This window comes from Chiloscyllium plagiosum, unplaced genomic scaffold (assembly GCF_037043375.1).
Source record: "Chiloscyllium plagiosum isolate Xiang-an unplaced genomic scaffold, Cpla_swu_hap1 HiC_scaffold_39, whole genome shotgun sequence".
Lineage (NCBI taxonomy): Eukaryota > Metazoa > Chordata > Chondrichthyes > Orectolobiformes > Hemiscylliidae > Chiloscyllium > Chiloscyllium plagiosum.
This window is the reverse complement of record NW_028270177.1, coordinates 84,524,657-84,551,787: the sequence shown is the minus strand read 5'-3', so window position 1 is coordinate 84,551,787 and position 27,131 is coordinate 84,524,657.

Sequence of the window (27,131 nt, the reverse complement as noted above, 5' to 3'; positions counted from 1 at the left end):
CAGAGTTGAGGAGAAATATCTTCACCCAGAGAGTAGGAGACACATGGAATGCACTGCCCCAGAAGGCAGTGGAGGCCAAGTCTCTGGATACTTTCAAGAAAGAGATCATTAGAGCTGTTAAAGATAATGGAATCAAGTATTACGGAGATAAGATAGGAACAGGATACTGATTGTGGACGATCAGCCATGATCATAATGAATGGTGGTGCTGACTCAAAGGGCAGAATGGCCTATTCCTGCACCTATTTTCTATTGTACCTTGTCAGTCCTACCTCATTCTGTGCCTTGCCGTTGCCTGTCTAACTTCTTAACTGTACCAGCTTCAGACTTACCTCCTTTCTCACTATCTCTTTAGGTTTACCCTCACTCCCTCACTGGCTTAATGCCTCCCGAGTAGCACTAGCAAATCTCCCTGCTTGGATATTAGACACCTTCCAATTCAGGTGTAATCCATCCTTCTTATGTACGTCAATTCTACCCCAGCAGAGATTCCAATAATCCAAAAATGTGAATCCTTCTCCCCTGTATCAGATTCTTGGCCACGCATTCATCTGCTCTACCCTGCCATTCCTACTCTCACTAGCATGTGGCACCGGGAGTAATCCAGATATTACTACCCACAAGGACCTGCTTATTATCCTCCAGGCTAATTTGCTATATTCTCTCATCAGGACTTCATCCTTTTCTCTTATGTTATTGGTACCAATGTACAGCGACCTTCCACTGATCATTCTCCCCTTTCAGAATATTCTGCACCCTTCCTTCACCCAGACAGTACGGAGGCTCCACCCCATTCTGATGTCTCACTGTTAGCTACAGAAACCGCAGTCTGTGCTGCAGACGAGAGAGCCCCCTATCACCATCGATCGCGTGGAACCTGATATACCTCACATTACACTAGGAACTTGGCTGTCAGTGCGATATTTCCCTGAGAGTCTGTGACCCCCGACACTTTCCAAAACAGTATACTTGTTTGAGATGGAAATAACCACAGGAGACTCCTACACTACTTGCCCTCCACTCCTCCCTTTCCGAGAGGAAACCCATCTACCTGACTGGATCGGCAGTTTTCTTACCTTTCTGAAACTGCCACCTATCACACACCCCCCGGCTCCTGTCAATTCTTAATTACCTTTAACCATCGCTCCATCTGATCCATGAAATCCTACAGGATTTGCATCCTCACTTCCTGCAGACAACCAGGATCATTGAAACTTTTCTTAATCTCCTAACTCCAACAGGAAGAGCACATCACTGTACGAATGGCCATCTCTGCACCATAACACACCCAGAAAAAGGCACACAGTCTTACAGCTTTACAAAACACTACTCTAGAATAAATTAGTACCAATATTTTATATTAAAAAACTTAATCAAAGTATCATAAGGTGTGTTTTTAAAGATATAAACCGTCGCCCTACTGAATGTTGTAGCTTTACTAAAATAAAACAGACTAAGATTTATCTTTGAAGAGACTGAAACCCACTGAGCTGTGAGTCACAGATAAACAGCACTAAACAGAACCTTACGGTCAAATTTGTCCATGCCGACCAGATATCCGAACCTAATCTTATCCCACTTGCCAGCACCTGGGCCATATCCCGCTAAATCTTTCCGATTCATGTCAAGTATCCAAATGCCTTTAAAATGCTTTAATTGTCAGCCTCCACCACTTCTTCTGGCAGCTTATTCCATACACGGACCACTCTCTGCGTGAAAAAGTTGCTCCTTAGTTCCCTTTTATATCTTTCCCCTCTCACCCTCAACCTATGCTCTCTATTTCTGGTCTCACCTACTCAGGGAAAAGGCCTTGTCTGTTTACCCTATCCATGCTACCAATGATTTTATCAACCTCTCCGGAGGTCACTCCTCAGTCTCTGATGTTCCAGGGAAAGAAAGCCCCAGCCTTTTTGCTCTCTTCCTGCAGCTCAAACCCTCGCAATATCCTTGCAAATCTTTGTTGAACCCTTTCATGTTTCACAACATCCTTCCGATTGGTGGAGAATAGAATTGCACACAATATTCCAAAAGAACCAATGTCCTGTACATGACCTTCCAACTTCTATACTCAATGCTCTGATCAATAAAGGAATGTATTCCAAACGCTTTCTTTAATATCCTATCTACCTGCAACTCTATGTTCATGGAAATATGAACCTGCACTGCAAGATATCTTTGTTCATCAACACTATCTCGGAATTTGCCACTAAGTGTATCAGTCCTGTTAAAATTTGCTTTTCCAAAATGCAGCATATCACATTTATCTGAATGAAACTCCATCTGCCACTTCTCACCCATCTGAACAACATCCTGTTGTAATCTGAGGTAACCCTCTTCGCTGTCCACTATACCTCCAATTTTTGTGTCATCTGCCAACTTACTAACTATACCTCCTATGTGTATATCTAAATCACATATATAAACGACGAAAAGTAGTGGACCCAGCACTGATCCTTGCGGTATTCCACTGGTCACATGCCTCCAATCTGAAGAACAACCCTCCACCATCACCCTGCCTTCTACATGTGAGTCAGTTCTGTATCCAAACGGCTAGTTCTCCGTGTATTCCATGAGATCTAACCTTGCTAACTAGTCTTCCATGGGGAACCTTGTCGAGCGCCTTACTGAATTCCATCAATCATGTCCATCTCTCTGCTCGCATCAGTCCTCTTTGATACATCTTCAAATCACTCAATCAAGTTTGTGAGACATGATTTCCGACGCACATCGTCATGCTGACTATCACTAATCAGTCATTGCTTTTCAGAATACACGCGCATCTTGTTCCTCAGGATTCCCTCCAACAACTTGCCCAGCATCAATGTCAGGCTTATCGGTCGATAGTTCCTTGGCTTGTACTTACCACCTTTCTTAAATAGCGCCACCACGTTAACCAACCTCTAGTCTTTCGGCACCTCAGCTGTGATAATCGATGATGCAAATATCTCAGCAAGACGCCCAGCAACCACATTTCCAGCTTCCCACAGAGTTCTAGGGTACACCTGATCAGGTGCTGGGGATTAACCAAGCTTTACGGGTTACAAGACACCCAGCACGTCCTCCTTTGTAGGATGGACATATTCAACATGTCCACATCTATTTCCCCACATTCTATATTGCCCATTTCCTTCTCCACAGTACACACTGATGCAAAATATTCAGTTAGTATCTCTCCCATCTCCTGCGGCTTCACGCATAGGCTGCATTGCAGATCTTTGAGGAGCCCTACTCTCTCTAGAGTTACCCTTTTGTTCTTAATGTATTTATAAACACCCTTGGGATTATTCATAACCCTATTTGCCAAAGCTATGTCATGTCCCCTTTTTCCCTCCTGATTTCCCTCTTAAGTATACTCCTACTGTCTTTAATGCCCAGGGTTTTTTGGGATTTTTGGATTGGAATAAATGCAAAATATTACATCTTGATAAAACAAAGCAGGGCAGACTGACATTAATTAAAAACAGGGCCTCAAGTAGTGATATGGAACAAAGAGGCCGAGAGGTTCGGGTCTTTCAAGTCTGTCACATGTAGACAGGGTGGTTAAGAAGGTGCTTGGCACACTTGCCTTCATTGCTCAGACCTTCGAGCATAAGAGTTGGGACATTATTTTGGATGTTGGGGACGCCTTTTCTGGAATTCCGTGTCCAGTTCTGGTCATGCTGATATCGGGAGGACATTATGTAGTTGGAGCGGATTCAGAAGAGATTTACCAGGATTTGATGGGAATGGATAGTTTGAATTATAAGCAGAGGCTGGATAGGCTGCGACTTCTTTCACTGGCGCGCAGGAAGCTGAGGAGTGATCTTATTAGACGTTTCTCAAATCATGGAGGGGTGGTATCAGTAATGTGAACAGCAGGTGTCCTTTACAGGAAGGGACGCGATTCAAGACTGGGTACATAACTTTTAAGGTGACAGCAGAACAGTTTTAAAAAGGCGTTCGGGATTTTTTTTTTGTTCAGATAATGGTTTGTGTGTGGAATGAACTATCAGAGGAAGTGGTAGTTGTGAATCAAATTACAATTTTAGGGTGACACAGTGGCTTAGTGATTAGCACTGCTGCCAGGGCCCCAGGTTCGATTCCAGCTTTGGACAACTGTCTCTGTAGGACTTGCACATTCTCCCAGTGTCACCATGGGTTTCTTCCAGGGGCTCCAGTTTCCTCCCTAATGAGAGAGCAGCCCTATGGTCTGGTAGGACAATGTTGCCTTTACCTTTTACACAGCGATGCCACTGTGTCTCTAGGATGGGGAGAGGGAATGCTGAAGGTAGTGGATGGGACACCACTCAGGCACAATGCTTTGTCCTGGAGGATGTTCACGTTCTTTAATAGTGTTGGGGGCTGCACTGATGCAGGCAAGTGGACCCTGCTCCAACACAATCCTGATGTGTGCTTATAGAGAGCAAACAGACATTGGGGAATCAGGAGTTTGGGGAAACTAAGATTGTTCTCCTTGTAGCAAAGGAAATTGAGGGGAGCTGTGACAGAGGGGTTTGGAAAAGTTACACGTTATAATAATAAACCTTACACCCATCAGCTCATTATACAAGGAAATACAGGACACACATTAAAGGTTTGGGAAGATTCAAAGGAGAACTTTTATGCAGCAAATGGGATTCAGATGGAATACAATACTCACACACAATGCAAATATCCAGGTCCTGATGAACTAACTAATCCAATCAGAGTTAGGTGTTACAATGACTGAGATTACTATCTGAATGTCCACCTGTAGTATCCTGTAATACAAGTTAGAAAATCCATCACTGTCAGTTCAGGTTAGAAACTCACACCATCCCCTCCTCCTGGGCCAGGATGACTGGACACATTATCCCTTGAGGAGGTCAGCAGTTAGTTCAGGGGGAAATCTATGTGGGTTTCTAGGAGTTTCCACCTTGAAACTTCATGTGACTGAACAGGGCAGATCTTTGACACATGGGGCAGAATATTCCAAGAGTCAGTGAGATGTGGAGAGCAGGATTTGCTTTTTTTTTTCCTTCCGTGCTGCCGCTGTACCTCATTAATAAGACATGGGTGTGAAAGGCTCATGCAGCTTGATGGGCAAGTTGCCTCGATTCTGACCAATGGGCAGCAAGTTCCTCCCATAGAGTATCTCTAATAACAGAGCAACTCTGCATGTTTCACACTGCCCAGTCCTCCCAGTAAATGTTTAGAAGAATGGCGGGGTGGGGGCGCGGGGAACTCCTAGAAAAGGCATAACTGTAAAGTTCTAAGAGGATTGTGAAGAGAAAGAAATGCACAGGAGAAGGAGGCAACAAGTTGCCAGATGGAGTATAATTTGGGAAAACGGGAAGTTGGACATTTTAGAGTAATAATAAAAGAACAGAGGTCTATTTAAATGGTGGAAAAAGCTACACTACAAAGGGACCAGGGGGTAATTGTGCAGGAAACATAGAAAGCAAGCAGATTCTGGGTCAGTCCCGAAATCAAAGGTTCTGTTTCAGATTCATCAAGTTTAAGGCAACACAGACATGGGTATGGGGTTTCAGTAGCAATGGAGCTGGGGTGAGGTGGAGATAAGCAACACTTTAGAGATTGGAATTCCTGGTGTTTGTGATTGTGTCGATGTCAGGTCAGAAGGTCACCTTGGGGTCAGATATGAGAGCAATATTGTGAAGAGTGTAGTTCTGCCTCAAACAATTCCCAGGGAGAGGGAGGGGCTCAGCAGTAAGGGAAAGTAATTTGTATTAGCAACTGAAGGTAAAGAGGTTACCCATTACAATGTTTCATTGGAAGAAATTGCAGCTAATCGAGTAATGGAAGCGTGATAAGCAGTTTGATAACTTAGCAACAGTGCAGCAATGGAGAGGGATGATGGGGAGGGAGAGCTGGGCATTGTCAGTGTACATGTGAAACCTCACATAGTGCTTTTGGACGATCTCACATCTGGGCAGTATGTAGGTGAGATACAGGAGAGAACAAGGATAGATCCTTGAGGGACACCAAATACAAGGAATTCAGAAAGGAAACGGAGAGTGGAGATGGAGCAGGATTTACAAATGATGGTGAGATCAAATGTTAGTGTTTTTGCAGAATGGATGAGAAGGACATAATCAGAAAAGACAGACAGACAGACAGAACAAGGAACAATATCTGTGAATTGGTGAGGGGGAGTGATGAGGAGGAAACAGAGTAGGAATGTCTGTAGTTTAGCGAGACTAGTAAAAGATCAAGATGAGCTCTGATAAGGTTTGACAAGAGACTGGAGAAAGACGTAAGTTTGGGACAAACATCAGGTACACCACGTGAGGCAGTTTGTCTCGGTGGGCTAGTGGGAGGGAGGGAAGCAGCAGAGGCAGCTGATCGGATTGTCTCAGTCTTAGTAACAGAGAAACTCAATGTGCTCCTTGCTCTTGTTGGAGGGAAGGATGAAGGAGACAGGATGATGGACAGTGTTTTACAAAGAAACAAAACCAGGGTTAGTGATATTTAAAATGAGTGAACAAACCTAATGTATTTAACTTTTATCCAGAATATTAAAATGTACAACTGAAGTCCTTGTTTGAATCCCAGCTTGGCAGATGGTGGAATCTGAATTCAAGAAAAAATAACTGAATTAGGAATCTCCTGATCTCCATGGAACTATTGTCAATGGCAGAAAAAATCCTGCCAACCTGACAGTCGCCCAACAAGCTACTTACTGTACTAATCACTGCAAAGATTCAACAAAGGCATGAAACTGGTTGGGAAATACAACCACAGAATCAGTCGTCTCGACTCTGCAGCATCCTGCTCACTAACATTTGTTTTGTTTGTGCCAAAACGTGGCGAGCTGTCTCACAGACTAGTTAACGAACAGCCTGACATAGTCATACTCACAGAGTAATTCCTTACAGATAATGGCCAGAAACCACCATCACCATCCCTCGATAGAGAGTGTGATGATGGAAAAGCACAACAGGTCAGGCAGCATCCGAAGAGCAGGAGAATCGACGCTTCGAGCCTAAGCCCTTCATCAGCCTGACCTGCTGTTTTTTTTTTTCCAGCACCACACTCTCGACTCTGATCTCCAGTTTCTGCAGTCTTCAGTTTCTCCTGAAATCTCTGGATATGTCCTGTCACCCCAGCAGGACAGACCAGGCAGAGGTGATGGCACAGTAGTGTACACACAGGAAATATTTGCCCTGGCAGTACTCAGCATTGACTTTGGACACCAGAAAGTCTCATGGCTCCTGCTGATTACCATGTACCGTGCTCCCACAGCTGATGAATCAGTGCTTCTCCATATTGAACAACACTTGGAGGAAGCACTGAGGCAATAAAATGGTGACAAACCTACTCTGGGTACAGGATTTCAATGTCCACTACCAAGAATAGCTCAGCAGCAGGATTACTGACTGAGCTGGTCGGGTCCTCAAGGACATAGCTGCTCAACTGGGTGTGCAGCAGGCGGTAACGGAACCAGCAAGAGGGAAAAACATACTAGATCTTATCAGTATGAATCTGCCAGCTGCAAACGCATCTGTCCATGACAGTATCGGTAAGCGCGACCATCCCACAGTCGTTTTGGAGACAAAGCCTCACCTTAAATTTGAGAAAAACCTTCATTGTTCTGAGTGGTACTATCACCGTGCTAAATGGGACAGATGTACGAACTCAAACTGGATCTCTCTGAGGCACTGTGGGATAACAACAGCAGCAGAACTGTACTCCAGCACAATCTGTAATCTCATGGGTTTGTAAATCCCGCACTCACCCATTACAATGGTCAGGAAAGGAGGGCATGCCATGAGCAGCACCAGGCAGACCTAAAAATGAAGTGCCAACCTGGTGAAGCTACCAAGCAGGACTATCTGCATAATCAAACAGCATCAGCAGCAAGCAACAGAGTTAGTTGATCCTACAACCAATGGATCAGATCAGAGCTCTGCAGTTCTGCCACACCCAGTTGTGAATGGTAATGGACAATAAACAACTCGTTGCAGGAAGCACCACAGATATCCCCACCCTTACTGATTGAGGGGTTTCACACATCCATGCAAAAGATAAGATGACAGCATTTACAGCAATCTGCAGCCAGATGCAAAGTGAGATGATCCATCTCAGCATTCTCCAGTGGTTCCTAACATCACAGATGTGAGCTTTAAGCCAGTTCAATTTAGTTCGAACAATATCGAGAAATGGTTAAGTAATGTAAAGGCTATTGGTCCTGCTAACATTCTGGCAATAATACTGATGGCTTGTGCTCCAGAACTTGCCACCCACCAAACCACGTACCGCTCCAGCACTGGCATCGACCGACAATGTGGAACATTGCCCAGGGATCTTCAACACAACAACACAGGGCAATCCAGCCCAGGCAATTTTCGTCTGTCAGTCCACACTCGATCAGCTGTAAAGTGATGAAAGATGTCATCAGCAGGGCTATCAAGCAGCAGTTGCTCAGCAACAGCCAGCTGAGCGACACTCATTTTAGGCACCACCAGGGCCACTCAGCTCCCGATTGTGTTACAGCACTGATTCACAATCTGACAACCAGCTGAATCCCAGAGGTGAGGTGAGAGTGACAGCCCGGTCCCACTCCAACACCACTATTTCCAGCTGTTTCCACCCTCATCTCAGTTCATATGCTGAAACTCTCATCCATCGTGTGTTATCTCCAGACTTAACTATCCAAACACACTCCTGGCCAGCTTCCCAAATTCAATCTCCCTGTAATCTCAAGAAATATTGCAAGCTCTATCGCCCACATGCTCACTTCTCCCCAAACATGTTCATCCGTCAAAAGGCTCCTATTCATAAGCAACAACAATTTAAAATTCTCATTCTTGATTTGATTCCTGGCTGTTATCATCCCTAGCTCCCTGCACCACACATCCTTTGAGACCTCGATAACCCATTTTCTTCGAGTCTCCCAACGATTTGTTAATTCATTACTTCAACTGTGTGGCTGATTCTACAGTTACTAAAGCAACGTGGTCTGGAATTTGCAGACAAACCTCACAGGTCTGCTTTCCACCCTGACATCCCTCAAAACCTGCTTTTTGGCAATGCTTTTGGTCACCTGACCTAAAATCTCCATCTCTGGCCTTATATTTAAAGTTCTCAACAGTATTTTTGTGAAATTATAAGCATGATAATAAAACTACAAACTGTTCTTGATTTGGACATTATCTTCAAATCATCACTGTTGCTGTAATGAATACTCTGTAATGTCTCTTACCCAACCACATTGTGGAAGCACCTTCACCACACAAACTGCAGCTGTACAAGAAAGTCAAACATCACCCTCTCCACAGGCAACAGGGCTTTGGCATTAATCACTGATATATGTGGAAGGAGAAACACAGTTGATGTTTCAGGGAGTGCAAAATGGATTACAGGGAATGAAAAAGAAAAAAAAATAATCTAATAATAGAACAGCACATGGTCACGACCATTTCCCGGTACAGACTCCCCTCGGGCCTTACCCATCCTGCTGTGGGACACAACCCCTGCCCGGTTCAGAGTCCCCTCGGACCTTACTCATCCTGCTGTGGGACACAACCCCTGCCCGGTACAGAGTCCCCTCAGGCCTTACCCATCCTGCTGTGGGACACAACCCCTGCCCGGTACAGAGTCCCCTCAGGCCTTACCCATCCTGCTGTGGGACACAACCCCTGCCCGTTACAGACTCCCCTCGGGCCTTTCTCATCCTGCTGTGGGACACAACCCCTGCCCGTTACAGAGTCCCCTCGGCCCTACCCATCCTGCTGTGGGACACAACCCCTGTCTGGTGCAGAGTCCCCTCGGGCCTTACCCATCCTGCTGTGGGACACAACCCCTGTCCGGTACAGAGTCCCCTCGGGCCTTACCCATCCTCTGTGGGACACATCCCCTGTCCGGTACAGAGTCCCCTCGGGCCTTACTCATCCTGCTGTGGGACAGGTTGACAATTGTATTGAATAGAATCCCTCCAGTATGGAAACAGGCGCCTGGTCCAGAAAGTCCACACCGACGCACGATACATACCCTGCTCAAAATAGCTTTAAAATACATAGAAACAGTGATCACTGAATTGGTTAAAAACTCCACAGTTACATTGGGCAGTTTAAAAGTCTCGCTGTATTGGTGATATGTTCCTTATTTTCAAACAGGTGACATTTTTATTCAACCAGCAGATGTTCATTGTGAGAGTGTCTCTGTTAAACTAGAATCTGTTCTGTTCTCTGTGTAACAGGCTGTTGTGTGTGATGGACTGTCACTAACAGTGTAATTGACCTGTGAGTCCTTGATCAGGTTTCCTTTGTCTGTAAATCTAGTGATCGGTGAACTACACATCTGCTCTTAGCGAAAACAAAGAATCATTTCTCAACGAAAAAACGACACATGACAAAGCTATTTCATGGATTTCTGGCACACACCACCGACCAGTGTATCTGGTAAGTCGGTTTCCTGAATAATTCTGAACTCGATCTGTTACTCTGAAAGTATCTGTATTGCTTGTCAGTTGGTTGAGAATTCAGCCTCTTTGTTCTGAGCTGTTGTGATGCAGGCGGTGGCTTCATTCTGTCTCTGCCAAGCTTGTTTTTTCCTTCTGCTGTGATTCTGGGAAATTCCTTTCTGCACGTTAGAATATTCAGTGACTGAACATTGAAGATTTTGACTCTAATAGAGCAGTGGCCTTGTTTTCAGCTAATTATTCACTTTCTATTTCCTGGTTGTGTTGAATGTTACAGAAACAAGCTCTGAGCAATGTTTCCATTCACTTGTATTGGATTCATTGACAGCCACGTGGTCAGTCAGTTTCAGGCTGATGGATCAGTTTCTCTGTCCTATTAGATGGTGGCCACTTGCTCAGTTTCGGATGGCTCACCTCAGTGTCAGGCCGTCAGCTACTGAAACCCTCCATCCAGCATTTGTTCCCTCTCACCATGACTACTCCAACACAGTCCCAGCTTGTCACCCACATTCTACCTCCATATACTCATGATCACCTCAGATTCTCCTGTCAGTATCCTTACAGCAAGTCACGTAGGTCATCCACCTCCATTTCACGCTGCTCTACATTACATTCAGTCCAAATATAATTTCAGAATTCCATTCATTGCGTTTAAAAACACCCATGATCTTGTCCTGCCCAAGCATCCAGGTTCCATCAGGTAGGTGGGTGTCCGCGTGGTTGGGTTGGAGCAACAGCAGGACACTGAGGATCGTACAGGGGACAAAGATGGGGTTGGATGCGGGATGTTTAAGGAGAGAGAGCTGGTGTATTGTTGGGGATATCTTCTCAGGGGAGTAGCACAGCGGTAGCCAGGTCTATAGCACCACAACTCAATGGCCTGAGTTATCGGGAGAGGTTGGACAAGCTGGGACATTTTTTTCAGAGCACAGGAGGCATAAGGGAGATCTTATAGAAATGTATATGATCATGAGAGGCATGGATAGGGTGAATGCATTCAGTCTTTTTCCCAGGGTTGAAGAATTGAGGACTAGAGGACATCAGTTTAAGGTTAGAGGGGAAAGAATAAAAGGGAACGTTAGGAGCAACTTTTTAACACAGATGCTGATTCTCATACGGAATGAGCTGTCGGTGGAAGTGGCTGAGGCAGGTATATTAACATTTAAAAAGCATTTGGACAAATACGTGGATAGAAAAGGATTAGATGGATATGGGGCATGGACAGGGAAATGGGGTTGCCATGGATGGACATTATGGTTGCCAGGGATCAGTCTGGCCCCTAGGGCCTCTCTCTGTACTATAGGACTCTATGACTCTATAACTGACTGCTGTAGAACAAGGTCGGGCAAAATCCAAGGGAGCGAAAATGGGAGGAGAGCCACTAGTTGGGGGCATAGACAGGTGTTACTGTGGCTGCGTCCGAGACTCCAGGATGGGGTGTTGTTTCCTTGTTGCCTGGGTCAAGGACATCTCTGAGCATTTGCTTGAAATTCTGAATTGGGAGAATGGGAGGCCAGAGGTCATGATGCACATTGCTACCAACGACACGGGTAGAAAGAGGGATGAGATCCTGAGGAGTAAGCACAGGAAGTAGGGAACGAATGAAAAGCAGGACCTTGAGGGTAGTAATCATTGCATTACCACCAGTCCCATGTGCTTGTGAGACAAGGATTTGAAAGATAGCAGAGATGAATGCATGGCTGAAGAGCTGGTAAAGGGGCAGAGTTTCAGGATCTTGAATCATTGGGACCTCCTCTGGAGCAGGGGTGACCTGAATTATAGGGGAACTGATATCTTCAAAGGGAGGCTTGCTTCTGCTACAAGCGAAGGATTTAACCTAGAATGGCAAGGTCCTGGGAATCACAGTAGCAGGGCAGCACGTGGGGGGTAAGGAAGGTCGGAGGATGTATACGAGTCAGTCAGAAAGGAAATACAGAGAAATGAACACCATAGTACGAATGGACTTATTGTGTTAATTTCAACACAAGGCGCAACATAGCTAAGGTAGTTAAGCTCAGATCCGATATTGTGGCCATTCCAGAGATTTGGTTCGGAGAAGGACAGGACTGGCTGCTCAATATTCCAGGGTTTCATTGTTTCAGACGAGAAGGAGAGGAGGGTAAAAGAGGTGGAGGGGTTGCATTACCAATCGGGTGAATGTTACGTCTGCACTCAGGACATACTGGAGGGGCTCGCCCACTGAGGCAAAGTGGATAAGAAGGATGCAGTTGATGGGATTATCCTAAAGGACCCTCAATCTGCCAACGATACCTCGAGGTACAAATATCTCGGCAGATTATGGAAAAAGACAATAACAACAGAGTTCTCAAAGTGACTTTAACTTCCCCACCATTTGCTGGCACTACTTTAGAGCAATAGGCTGAGACGGTGCAGAGTTCGTTAAGTGTATCCAAGAGGGTTTCTTGAAATAGTAATGTAAAGAAGGGGGAGGGGCCATAGTGGACCTTATATTGCTGAATGAGCCTGGCCAGGTGACTGACCTTTCAGTGGGAGACCATTTTGGAAACAGTGATCACAACTTAAGTTTTTTCTTAAGTCAGCTACGAATAAATGGGATGTTTCTAAATTGTGGGATTGCAAATGATGTCAGTATTAGGAAGGAGCTAGGGAGTGTTAATTGGGAGGAGCTGTCATCAGACAATGCCACATTGGGCACGTGGGAGTTAGTTAAAGGCTTGCTGATCGGAGTTTACGATCAGCATGTTCCAGTCATGAGGAGGGATAAGGCTGGCAATGTAAGGGCCCCTTGGATAACAAGGGAGGCTGGGAATTTAGTCAAAAGTGGTTAAAAAAAAACAAGCCTATGCAAGGTTTGGGAAGCTAGAATTTGACATGGCATGTGAGGAATGTAAAAAAGACAAAAGCTGGAAGGAACTAGAACAGGGAAAGAGCAGAGCAAGGAGGGGCATGCCCTTCGCAGTTGGGTTAAAGTGAATTCCAAATCGTTCTGGAGAGAATTACCCACAAGATGATATGAACATGGATCGTTACAGTGCAGTACAGGCCTTTTGCCCCTCAATGTTGCACCGACCTGTGAAAATAATCTGATGCCTATCTAACCTACATCCTTCCAATATTACCCATATGTATGTTCAATGCCCATTTAAATGCCCTTTACGTCGGCGATTCTACTACTGTTGCCGGCAATTAAGTCACCTCTCGACCTTCTTCTCTCCAACTAAAACAACCTCCATTCCCTCAGCCTTTACTTGTAAGACCTTCCTTTCATAGCAGGCCATATCCCAGTAAATCTCTTCTGTACCCTTTCCAGAGCTTCCACATAACTAGGAAGAAGGTCAGGCCAGTCAAGACTAAAGGAAGGAACTTGTGCTTGAAATCAGTGGAAGTGGACGAGATCCTAAATAATCACTTTGCATCGGCATTCACCCAGAAACAGGATATAGAGGATAATGAGTTTTGTGTGGAGCATGCTAATGTGCTCGGGCATTTTTGAGGCCGAGAAAGAAGCGTAAGATTTCTTGAAGAGCATTAAAATGGATTAATCCCGAGGAACCGATGGTAGCTACCCCAGGTTATTGAGAAAGGCAAGACAGGAGATTTTTGGGGTCTTGGCCATGATTTTTGAATCCTCGCTAGCCACTGGAAAGGTCGCAGAGGACTGGTGAGTAGCTTATAGTTTTCCTCTCTTCAAGAAAGGAAATAGGGACAATCTAGGAAATTATGGCCTGGTGAGTCTCAGCTCAGTGGTTGGGAAGCTTTGGACAGAATTCTTACGGATAGGATTTATGCACATTTGGTAAAGAATGACCTAATTAGGGACAGTCAGCGCAGCGCCATGAGATGCACAGGGTTGACGGTCAAAACGTTTTACCAGAGTTGAAATATCTTTACTAGAGAATGTGCATTTACGGTGAGAGGGGGAGAGCTCAAAGGAGATGTGAGGGGTAGTATATTTTCCACAGAGAGTGGTCGGAATCTGGAACATGCTGCCAGAGATGGTGGAGGAGGCAGATATGAGAGGGGTGTTGAAGGGGATTTTGGTTACGCATGTGAATATGCAAGGATATGGAACAAAGATAGGCAGAAAGGATGAGTTTAATTTGGTGTCACATTCAGCACAACATTCTGGGCTGAAGGGCCCATTCCTGTGCTGTACTGTTCTTTGTTGTGTTTCTTTTGTTACAACATGACGATGACACCCTCTGTTAGTTAAACCAAACACCCAGAAAAGTTCACCTCCCCACGTAATCTGTTAAAGTCTGAGTGACCGAGAACTCACAAATTCCACTATTTAAAGAAAATAGCATCAATTCATTTTTAACATGAAAAGTGAATATTAAACAACTATTCATAAATCTAAGCCCTCCCTTTCTCTTCACTGCTCATTATCTGCCTCCAGCTCTGTAACTATACGTTATTTCAATAAGACACTTATTAAAATTACATTAATTTAATTTCAAACCCACACAGTGACTCGTGTCTTTTGTGTCTTTCTGCTTCTGGCGGAGGATCTCCCTGGGTCGTCGTTGTCTTCTTTAACTCTGAGTATGTTTCATATGAAAAGGTACCCTTTGATTGAGACACTTTCCTAATTTATTGGCGAGCAAGATGTTAACTCTCCCAGACAGCAGTTACTCTCTGACCAGTTTTTAAAATGTCTGCATTTTAATTCCCCCATTAGCTCATCTCATTGGTTTGATGCTGGCAAAACAATGAACTCATACTCGATTGGGTTTTGGAATCTTGGGGTATAATTTAAACTGATAGGTTAAATTTGAATTATTGTCAAAACAGCAACCAACTCAGGTCTATATTTCACGACCAAATGTTAGATTTGTTTGCTTTCCCAGTACACTCTGGGATTGCTGGCCAGTCATATACAGTACACAGGTAGGTGTAAGCTCTCAGTTCAGAAGAGTGTTCTCTCTCTCTCTCTCACCTTCAACTTTATAACACTTTGAGCATTATCTTATCAGCAAGTTCATTTATTAAAGTGATAAGCAGCAGATTGTTTACATGACCTTTTTGGCTTAATACTTCAATTTCAACATAAAACAATGGCTTGTGTTTGTGAGAGGATCATGTTGCTGTGTGCAACAGACTGTCACTAATAAGATTATGCTCCCGATAACGCAGATTTCCTTTTTCACGAAGTGATTTAAACACCTGGAAAGGGGTTTGGTTTTCCAATGTTAGTTCCATTAATGCACTTAGTGGAACCTCAGGTAGACAGATCGACACAAATGGGTGCAAATTTGTTTTCTCCCCTGAAGGAAGCACACGCTGCCATCAGAGTGTTTGGAACAGAAGGGCACTGACTCATTCCTGCAACTGGAGGTTGTTTACAAAGTGGGACTAAGTGGGTGAGTACTGCTTGTGAATAAGAAGTGATTTCATTGAGATTGGCAGGGTTGATGTTGGCAGCTGTCTCTGCTGATAGGAATCTACAATGGGTCACAGTCTCAGGACTGGAGAGCAGCTTGAGTGACTGAGATCAGGATAAATGACGTCACTCAAACACCTGGGAATCTGTGATCATTTCCACCTCAAGAACGGAATCACTGACTACATGCCAGAGAATAATTTGCAATATTTGCAATACTAAGTGGATCAAAAGATGTTGCAGAAACTGCGTCAGTTCTGAAAAGTTAACGATGATGTTACTAAAATGAACACAAATGGTGTGGCTGCTGGAAATTCGAAACAGACTGGCAGCTTATGCAGAGAGAGAGAAGCAGAGTTAATGTTTTGCATTTGATGTAACTTTTAAGCAGAACAAAGAATGTTATTAAGCTGTGGTCAGACTCCTGGAGCTAAATGGTATCGTTCTGTCCGTGTGGTTGAATTTTTTTGGGAGAAATAATCCCCTTATTTGCTTGACTGTGGCGCTGTGATTGCGCTATTGAAACAGCAAGGACTCTTTCTGGGTCTCATTGATGTCTGGGTGTAAATTAGTGTCCGTTGTTCATCACTGACTCTGTAGGCAGTTCTGATACATTGGAATATTAAATTTAAAATGTTGATCTTGCAAAACAGGAAGATTTTCTCCCAGACAGGGAATCCGACGTCCATTACTGATCCTCACTGACCATGGCAGGACTCAAACCGAAAGATTTATTTTTGTGACTGACACAGTCAGATGTGGTGTGCAGTAGCTCACACAGTCCTGTCCTTCCACACATCCCAGCTTCTGGACTCTGAATCAGAGGATCTCGATGGAGAAACACTTCCAACAGATGGCACAATCCAAGAGATACCCAATATCCACATTTTCCCTCGGGGGGAGTCCCTGAAATGTTGTCTGTCAGGATCACAACAGATATTTCTACAATATTTACTCAGTTAATTGCTAGGACAGGGAGATTCACTGGAGGCCCAGATTGTCAGCTTGAAGAGTAGTCACTGCTTTGATGTAGGAAATAGAAGGGTATCATTTGGATTGTTCATTTCAACCATTTGTAGAGGGGGCTATAGCTTTCATTGTGAGTGGGAGCTTGAGAGAAGCGTGGTTGTGGGGATGTTTATACAAACTTTCAGGAACGGATTAATACACCAGAGGAATGTGTCAGTGTTTACAGGGGGCTCCGAGAGTGGTGGGGGGTATGTGTCAGAGTTTACAGGGGGCTCCGAGGGGGTTAGGGGGAACGTGTCAGTGTTTACAGGGGGCTCCGAGAGGATTGGGGGGGGGGATGTGTCAGTGTTTACAGGGGCCTCTGAGGGGGTAGGGGGAATGTGTTAGTGTTTACAGGGGGCTCCGAGAGGGGTGGGCAGGGGGAATGTTTCAGTATTTAGAGGGGGCTCCGAGGGAGGTGGGCAGAGAGAATGTGTCAGTGTATACAGGGGGCTCCGAGAGGGGTGGGGGGAATATGTCAGTGTTTACAAGTGGCTTCGAGGGGGGTGGGCAGGGGGAATGTGTTAGTGTTTACAAGGGGCTCCGAGGCACTGGGGGGAATGTACCTCTATTTACAGGGGCTCCCGTCCCCTCACCCACCCCCAACACCGTCCAAACCAGCTCCCATCAACCACGTATGTAACTGCCCCCCCACCCCGACCGACACCGTTACCCCCAACCCCGTGCAACGCCGTTCCCCCATCCCCGTGCAATGCCGTTCCCCCCCAACCCCGTCCCCCCGACCCCGTGCAATGCCGTTCCCCCTTAACCCCGTCCCCCCCCAACCCGGTGCAACGCCGTTGGCCCCAAACCCCGTGCAACGCCGTTTCCCCCCAACCCCGTACAACGGCATTGCGCCCCCAACCCCGTGCAACACCGTTCCCCCCAACCCCGTGCAATACCGTTCCCCCTAACCCCGTTCAACGCCGTTCCCCCCCAAACCCGTGCAACGCCGTTTCCCCTCCAACCCCGTGCAACGCCGTTTCCCCCCTACCCCGTGCAACGGCATTGCCCCCAACCCCGTGCAACGGCATTGCGCCCCCAAACCCGTGCAACGCCGTTTCCCCCCCAACCCCGTGCAACGGTCTTGCCCCCCCAATTCCGTGCAACGCCGTTCCCCCAACCCCGTGCAACGCCGTTCCCCCCAACTCCGTGCAACGCCGTTCCCCCAACGCCGTGCAACGCTGCTTTCCCCCAACCCCGTGCAATGCCGTTCCCCCCCAACCCCGTGCAACGCCGTTCCCCCAACCCCGTGCAACGCCGTTACCCATCCAACCCCGTGCAACGCCGTTCCCCCCAACCCCGTGCATCGCCATTCCCCCCACCCGGACCGACACCGTTTCCCTTCCCAACTCCATGCAAGAGTGTGGGTGAGAGAATCCCAGAGTCCTATGGTGTGTAAGGGAATCCCTGAGTGTAAGAGTGAATTACAGAATGTCCCAGAATGTTTAAGGGAAACCCAAAGTGTGTGTGTGTGTGTGAGTGAGTGAGTCCCAGGTTGTGTGTGTGTGTGTGTGTGTGTGTGTGTTTGAGAGAGAGAGAGTGAGTGAGTCAGTCCCAGGCTGTGTGCGTGAGAGAGTGAGTGAGTCAGTCCCAGGCTCTGTGTGTGTGTGTGTGAGTCAGTGAGTCAGTCCCAGACTGTGTGTGCGTGTGTGAGCGAGTGAGTCAGTCCCAGGTTGTGTGTGTGAGTGTGTGTGTGTGTGTGAGTCAGTGAGTCAGTCCCAGGCTGTTTGTGTGTGTGTGAGCGAGTGAGTCAGTCCCAGGCTCTGTGTGTGTGTGTGTGTGTGTGTGTGTGAGTCAGTGAGTGAGTCCCAGGCTGTGTGTGTGTGTGTGTGTGTGGAGCGAGTGAGTCAGTCCCAGATTGTGTGTGTGTGTGTGAGTCAGTGAGTCAGTCCCAGGTTGTGTGTGTGTGTGTGAGTCATTGAGTCAGTCCCAGGTTGTGTGTGTGTGTGTGAGAGTCAGTGAGTCAGTCCCAGGCTGTGTGTGTGTGTGTGTGAGCGAGTCAGTCAGTCCCAGGCTGTGTGTGTGTGTGTGTGTGTGTGTGTGTGTGTGAGAGAGAGAGAGAGAGAGAGTCAGTGAGTCAGTCCCAGGCTGTGTGCTTATGTCTCCGTCACAGTGAACCCCTCACACTCACTCCATCACCGTAAACCTGAACCCCTCACACTCACGCCATCACCATCACCCTGGCCCCCTCACACTGACCCAATCACCAGAATCCTGACCCCTCACACTCATTCCATCGCCATCACCCTAACCCCCTCACACTCATTCCATCGCCGTCACCCTGGCCCCCTCACACTCACTCCATCACCGTCACCCTGACCCCCTCACACTGACTCAATCACCATCACCCTGACCCCATCACACTCATTCCATCCCCGTCACCCTGACCCCCTCATATGCACTCCATCACCGTCACCCTGACCCTTTCACACTCACTCTGACCCTTCAAACTGACTTTCGCATTGTCACCCTGACCCCCTCACACTCACTCTATCACCTTCACCCTGACCCTTTCACACTCACTCCATCACTGTCACCCCGACCCACTCACACTCACTCCATCACCGTCATCCTAACCCCCTCACACTCTCTCCATCACCGTCGCCCTGACCCCCTCTCACACGCTCCATCACTGTCACCCTGACGGCCTCACACTCGCTCCCTCACCCTCACTCGGGCCACCTCACAGTCACTCCCTCACCTTCACCCTGGCCACCTCATACTCACTCTATTACTGTCACGCTGACCTGTCACACTCACTCCACCACAATCACCATGATCCCCTCACACTCACTCCATCAGTCACACTGACTCCCTCACACTCACTCCACCACCATCACCCTGACCTCCTCACATTCATCTATCAATGTCAACCTGACCCCCTCACACTGACTCCATTCCCATCTCCCAGACCTCATCACACTCACTCCATCATCGTCACCTTGACCCCCTCACACTTACTCCATCACTGTCACCCTGACCCCTATCACTCACTCAATCTCCCACACCCTGACCCCCTCACACTCACTCCATCACACTAACACTGACCGCCTCACACTCCATCACCAACACCCTAACCCCCTCACACTCACTCCATCACACTCACCCTGAACCTCTCACACTCACACCATCACATTCACGTTGACTGCCTGACACTCACTCCATCACCGTCACCCTAACCCACTCATACTCACTCCATCACCAACAAACAGACCCACTCAACTCACTCCACCACTGTCTCACTGACCCCCTCACACTCACTCCATCACCCTCACCCTGACCACCTCACACTCATTCCATCACCGTCACCATGACCCCCTCACACTGGCTCCCTCTCCATCGCCCTGACCCTCCAAAACTCACTACATCACGCTCACCCTGACGCACTCACAATCACTCCAACACTCTCACCCTGACCCCCTCACACTCGCTCCATCACCGTTGCCTTGACCCCCTCACACCTACTCCATCACCGTCACACTGCTCCTTCACACTCACTCCATCACTGTCAACCTGACCCGCTCACACTCACTCCAAACCCGTCACCCTGACCCCCTCATACTCACTCAGTCACAGTCACTATGACCCCCTCACTCTCACACCATTACCGTAACCATAATCCCCTCACACTCACTTCATTACCGACACCCTCACTAACTCACACTCACTCCATCACAGTCACCCTGACCCCCTCACTCTCACTTCATCATCGTAACCCTGACCCCCTCACACTCGCTCCATCTCCATCACCCAGACCCCCTCACACACACTCCATCATGCTCACCCTGAAGTACTCACACTCGCTCCTTCACGCTCACTCTGACGCACACGTACTCACTCCATTACCATCACCATGACCCACTCGCACTCACTCCATCACCGTCACACTGACCTCCTCACACTCACTCCATCACTATCACCCTAATCCTTTCACACTCACTCCATCACTTTCAACCTGACCTCCTCACACTCACTCCATCATCGTTACCCCAACCCCCTCAAACCCACTCCATCACCCCCACCCTGACCCCCTCATACTCATTCCATCCCCGTCACCCTGACCCTCTCACACTCACTCCATCATTGTCACCCTGACCTCTTCACACTCAATCCATCATTGTCACGCTGACTCCCTCAAACTCACTCCATCACCGTCACCATAATCCACTCTCACTCACTCCATCACCGTCACCCTGGCCCTCCCACACTCACACCATCAATGTTGCCCTGACCCTCTCACACACACTCCAACACTCACCTTTACCCTCTCACACTCACACCATCACACTCACCCCGACCCTCTCTCACTCGCTCCATCACTGTCACACTGATCCCCTCACACTCAATCCATCAGCATCGCCCTGACCCCCTGACACTCACTCCTTCACCGTCGTACTGACCCACTCACACTCAGTCCATCAATGTCACCCTGACCCCCTCACACTCACTCCATCACCGACAACCTGATCCCCTCACACTCACTCCATCATCCTCACAATGACGCCTCAAACTGACTTCCTCACTGTCACCCTGGACCCCTCGGACTCACTCCATCACCGTCACCCTGACCCCCTCACACTCACCTCATCATAGTCACACTGACTCCTTCTCACTCACTCCATCACCGTCACCATGATCCACTCGTGCTCACTCTATCACCGTCACCCTGACCCCCTCACACTCACTCCATCACCATCACCCAAACCCTTTCACACTCACTCCATCACTGTCACCCTGACCCCCTCACACTCACTCTATCATTGTCACCCCAAACCCCTAACACCCACTCCATCACCCCGAGGCTGACCCCCTCATACTCACTCAATCTCTGTAACCGTGACCCTCTCACACTCCATCACCGTTAGGCTGACCCCCTCACACTCACTCCATCACCATCACCATAACCCTTTCATACTCACTCCATCACTGTCACCCTGACCCTCTCACACTGACTCCACCACGTTCACCATGATCCCCTCACACTCACTCCATCAGTCACACTGACCCCCTCACACTCACTCCATCACCGTCACCCTCAACCTCTGACACTCACTCCATCACACTCACACTGACCGCCTCACACTCGCTCCATCACCGTCACCCTAACCCCTCACACTCACTCCAACACCTTTACACTGACTCCCTCACACTCACTCCATCACCATCACCCCGGCATCCTCACACGCACTCCATCAGCGTCGCCCTGGACCCCTCGTACTCACTCCATCACTGTCACCCTGACCCCCTCATACTCACTCCATCACTGTCACACTGATCCCCTCACACTCACTCCATCACCGACACTCTTACCCCCTCACACAAACCATCACCGTCACCCTGACCCCCTCGCACTCATTCCATAACCATCACCCTGACCTCCCTCACACTCACTCCATCACCATCACCCTAACCCTTTCACACTCACTCCATCACTGTCACCCTGACCTCTTCACACGCACTCCATCACCGTCACCCTGGCCCTCCCACACTCACTCCATCACTGTCACCCTGACCCTCTCACACTTACCCCATCACATTCACCCTGACCCTCTCACACTAGCTCCATCACTGTCACACTGTTCCCCTCACACTCACTCCATCAGCATCGCCCTGACCCCCTCACACTCACTCCTTCACCGTCCTCCTGACCCACTCACACTCACTTCATCACTGTCACCTTGAACCCCTCAAACTCACTCCATCACCGTCACCCCGACACCCTCACACTCACTCCATCAGCGTCGACCTGGACTCCTCGTACTCACTCCATCACCGTCACCCTGACCCACTCACACTCACTCCATCACAGTCACACTGACCCTCTCCCACTCACTCCATCACTGTCACACTGATCCGCTCACACTCACTCCATCACTGACACTCTTACCTCCTCACACACCATCACCGTCACAATGACCCCATAACACACTCCAACATCGTCAGCCCGACACCCTCACACCCACTCCATCACCCCTACTCTGACCCACTCATACTCACTCCATCCCCGTCACACTGTCCCTTTCACACTCACTCCATCACTGTCACCCTGACCGACTCACGCTCACGCCATCACTGTCACCCTGACCCCTCGCACTCACTCCATCACTGTCACCCTGACCCCCTCACACTCACTCCATTACTGTCATACTTATCCACTCACACTCAATCCATCACCGTCACAATGACGCCCTGACACTCACTCCATCACCGTCTCCCCGACACCCTCACACCCACTTCATCACCGCTACTCTGACTCCCTCATTCTCACTCCATCACCGTCACCCTGACCCTTTCACACTCACTCCATCACCGTCACCCTGACCCTCTCACACACACACTCCGTTAATCGTCACCCTGACCCCCTTACACTCCCTCCATCATGGTCATTCTGACCCCCTCACACTGACACAATCACCATCACACAGAGGCCCTCACACTCACGCCATCGCCGTCACATTGATCACCTCACACCCACGTCATCACGGTTACCCTGACACACTCACTCCATCACCGTCACACTGACGCTCTCACACTCACTCCATCACCGTCACCCTAACCCCCTCACACTCTCTCCATCACCGTCGCCCTGAACCCCTCTCACTCGCTCCATCACCGTCACCCTGACCCACTCACACTCGCTCCTTCACTCTCACCCTTGCCACCTCACACTCACTCCCTCACCCACACCCTGGCCACCTCACATTCACTCCATCACCGTCACACTGACCCACTCACACCAACTCCATCACCGTCACCTTGACCCCCTCACACTCCCTCCAGCACCCTCACCCGGACCACCTCATACTCACTGTATCACCGTCACCTTGACACTCTCACACTTACTCCATCCCACTCACGCAGACCCCATCACACTCACTCCATCACAGTCACCCTGACATCCTCACACTCACTACATCACTGTCATCTTGGCCGCCTCACACTCAATCAATCACCGTAACCCTGACCCCTCACACTCACTCCTTCACTGACACCTTGGCCGGCTCAAACTCACTCCATCACCCTCACACGGACACCATCGCACTCACTCCATCACAGTCTCCCTGACCCCCTCACACTCACTCCATCACCCTCAATCTGACCCCTTCACACTCACTCCATCACAGTCACCATGATCACCTCACACTCACTCCATCACCCTCACCCTGTCCTCCTCACACTCACTCCATCACCATTACACTGATCTCCTCACACTCACTCCATCACCGTCACCCTGACCCCCTCACACTCACTCCATCACAGGCACCCTGACATCTTCACAATCACTCCATCACTGTCACCCTGACCCTTTCACACTCACTCCATCACTGTCACCTTGGCCGGCTCACACTCTCTCCATCACCCTCACCCGACACCATCGCACTCACTCCATCACAGTCCCTCTGACCCCCTCACACTCACTCCATCACCCTCATCCTGACCGCTTCACACTCACTCCATCACAGTCACCATGATCACCTCACCCTCTCTCCATCACCGACACCCAGGCCTCCCCACACTCACTCCATCACCGTCACCCTGACCCCCTCACACGGACACAATCACCGTCACCCAGACGCCCTCACACTCACTCCATCACTATCAAACTGACCCTCTCACACTCACTCTATCACCGTCAGCCTAACCACCTCATACTCTCTCCATCACCGTCACCCTGACTCCCTCACACTCGCTCCATCGCCATCGCCATGGCCACATCACACTCACTCTATCACCGTCACACTGACACAGTCACACCAACTCCATCACCATCTCCCTGACAGTCTCACACTCACTCCATCGCTGTCACCTTGCCCCCATCACACTCCCTCCATCACTCTCACACTGGCCTCCTCATACTCAATGTATCAACGTCACCCTGACACTCTCCCACTTCTCCATCCTCCTCAGCCAGACCCATCACACTCACTCCATCACCATCACCTTGGCCCCCTCACACTCTCTCCACCACAATCACCCTGTCATCCTCACACTCACTCCATCACCGTCATCCTTCCACCCTCACACTCTCCACATCACCGTCACCCTGAACTCCTCACACTCACTCCATCACCATCACCCTGACCACTGCATACTCTATCACCGTCACCCTGGCCCCCTCATACTCACTCCATCAGTCACACCTTGGCCGCCTCACACTCTCTCCATCACCGTCACCCTGAACCTCTCATATTCACTCCATCACAGTAGCCTTGGCCCACTCACACTCACTCTATCACAGTCACACTGACCCACTCACACCAACTCCATCACACCACCCTGAAAGTCTCACACTCACTCTATCACTGTCACCTTGACACCATTACACTCATTCCATCACCATCATCCTGACCCACTCATACTCACTCTATCACCGTCGCTCTGACCCTCTCTCACTCACTTCATCACCGTCACCCTGACACTCTCACACTCACTGCTTCAACATCACCCTGACCCCCTCACACTCATACCATCACTGTCACCTTGATCCCCTCACACTCATTGTATCTCCATCACCCTAACCGCCTCACACTCACTCCATCACCGTCACACTGACCCTCTCACACTCACGCCAATCGCCCTCACACTGACCGCCTCTCACTCACTACATCACCGTCACCCTGACCCCCTCACACTCACCCAGTCACAGTCTCTATGACCCGCGCACACTCACAACATCGCTGTCACCCTGACATCTTCACACTCACTCCATCACTGTCACCCTGATCCCCTCACACTCACTCCATCACCGTCACCCTGACCCCCTCACACTCACTCCATCACAGTCACCCTGACATCTTCACACTCACTCCATCACTGTCATCCTGACCCTTTCACACTCACTCCATCACTGTCACCTTGGCCGGTTCACACTCTCTCCATCACCCTCACCCTGACACCATCGCACTCACTCCATCACAGTCCCCCTGACCCCCTCACACTCACTCCATCACCCTCATCCTGACCCCTTCACACTCACTCCATCACAGTCACCATGATCACCTCACACTCTCTCCATCACCGACACCCAGGCCTCCCCACACTCACTCCATCACCGTCACCCTGACCCCCTCACACTGACACAATCACCGTCCCCCAGACGCCCTCACACTCACTCCATCACTATCAAACTGACCCTCTCACACTCACTCTATCACCGTCAGCCTAACCCCCTCATACTCTCTCCATCACCGTCACCCTGACCCTCTCACACTCGCTCCATTACCATCGCCATGGCCACATCACACTCACGCTATTACCGTCACACTGACACAGTCACACCAACTCCATCACCATCTCCCTGACAGTCTCACACTCACTCCATCGCTGTCACCTTGCTCTATCACACTCCCTCCATCATCCTCACACTGGCCTCCTCATACTCAATGTATCAACGTCACCCAGGCACTCTCCCACTTTTCCATCCTCCTCACCCAGACCCATCACTCTCACTCCATCACCATCACCATAACTCCCTCACACTCTCTCCATCACAGTCACCCAGACATCCTCACACTCACTCCATCACCGTCATGTTTCCACCCTCACACTCTCTACATCACCGTCACCCTGAACTCCTCACACTCACTCCATCACCATCACCCTGACCACTGCATACTCTATCACCGTCACCCTGGCCCCCTCACACTCACTCCATCAGTGTCACCTTGGCCGCCTCACACTCTCTCCATCACCGTCACCCTGAACCTCTCATATTCACTCCATCACAGTTGCCCTGACCCACTCACACTCACTCTATCAGTCACACTGACCCACTCACACCAACTCCATCACACCACCCTGACAGTCTCACACTCACTCTATCACTGTCACCTTGACACCATTACACTCATTCCATCACCATCATCCTGACCCACTCATACTCACTCTATCACCGTCGCCCTGACAGTCTCACACTCACTCCATCGCTGTCACCTTGCCCCCATCACACTCCCTCTATCACCCTCACCCTGGCCTCCTCATACTCAATGTATCAACGTCACCCTAGCACTCTCCCACTTCTCCATCCTCCTCTCACTCACTTCATCACCGTCACCCTGACACTCTCACTCTCACTGCTTCAACATCACCCTGACGCCCTCACACTCATACCATCACTGTCACCTTGATCCCCTCACACTCACTGTATCTCCATCACCCTAACCGCCTCACACTCACTCCACCACCGTCACACTCACCCTCTCACACTCACTCCATCGCCCTCACCCTGACCGCCTCTCACTCACTACATCACCGTCACCCTGACCCCCTCACACTCACCCAGTCAAGTCTCTATGACACCCTCACACTCACCCCATCACCATCACGCGGACCCCCTCGCACTCACTCCAACAC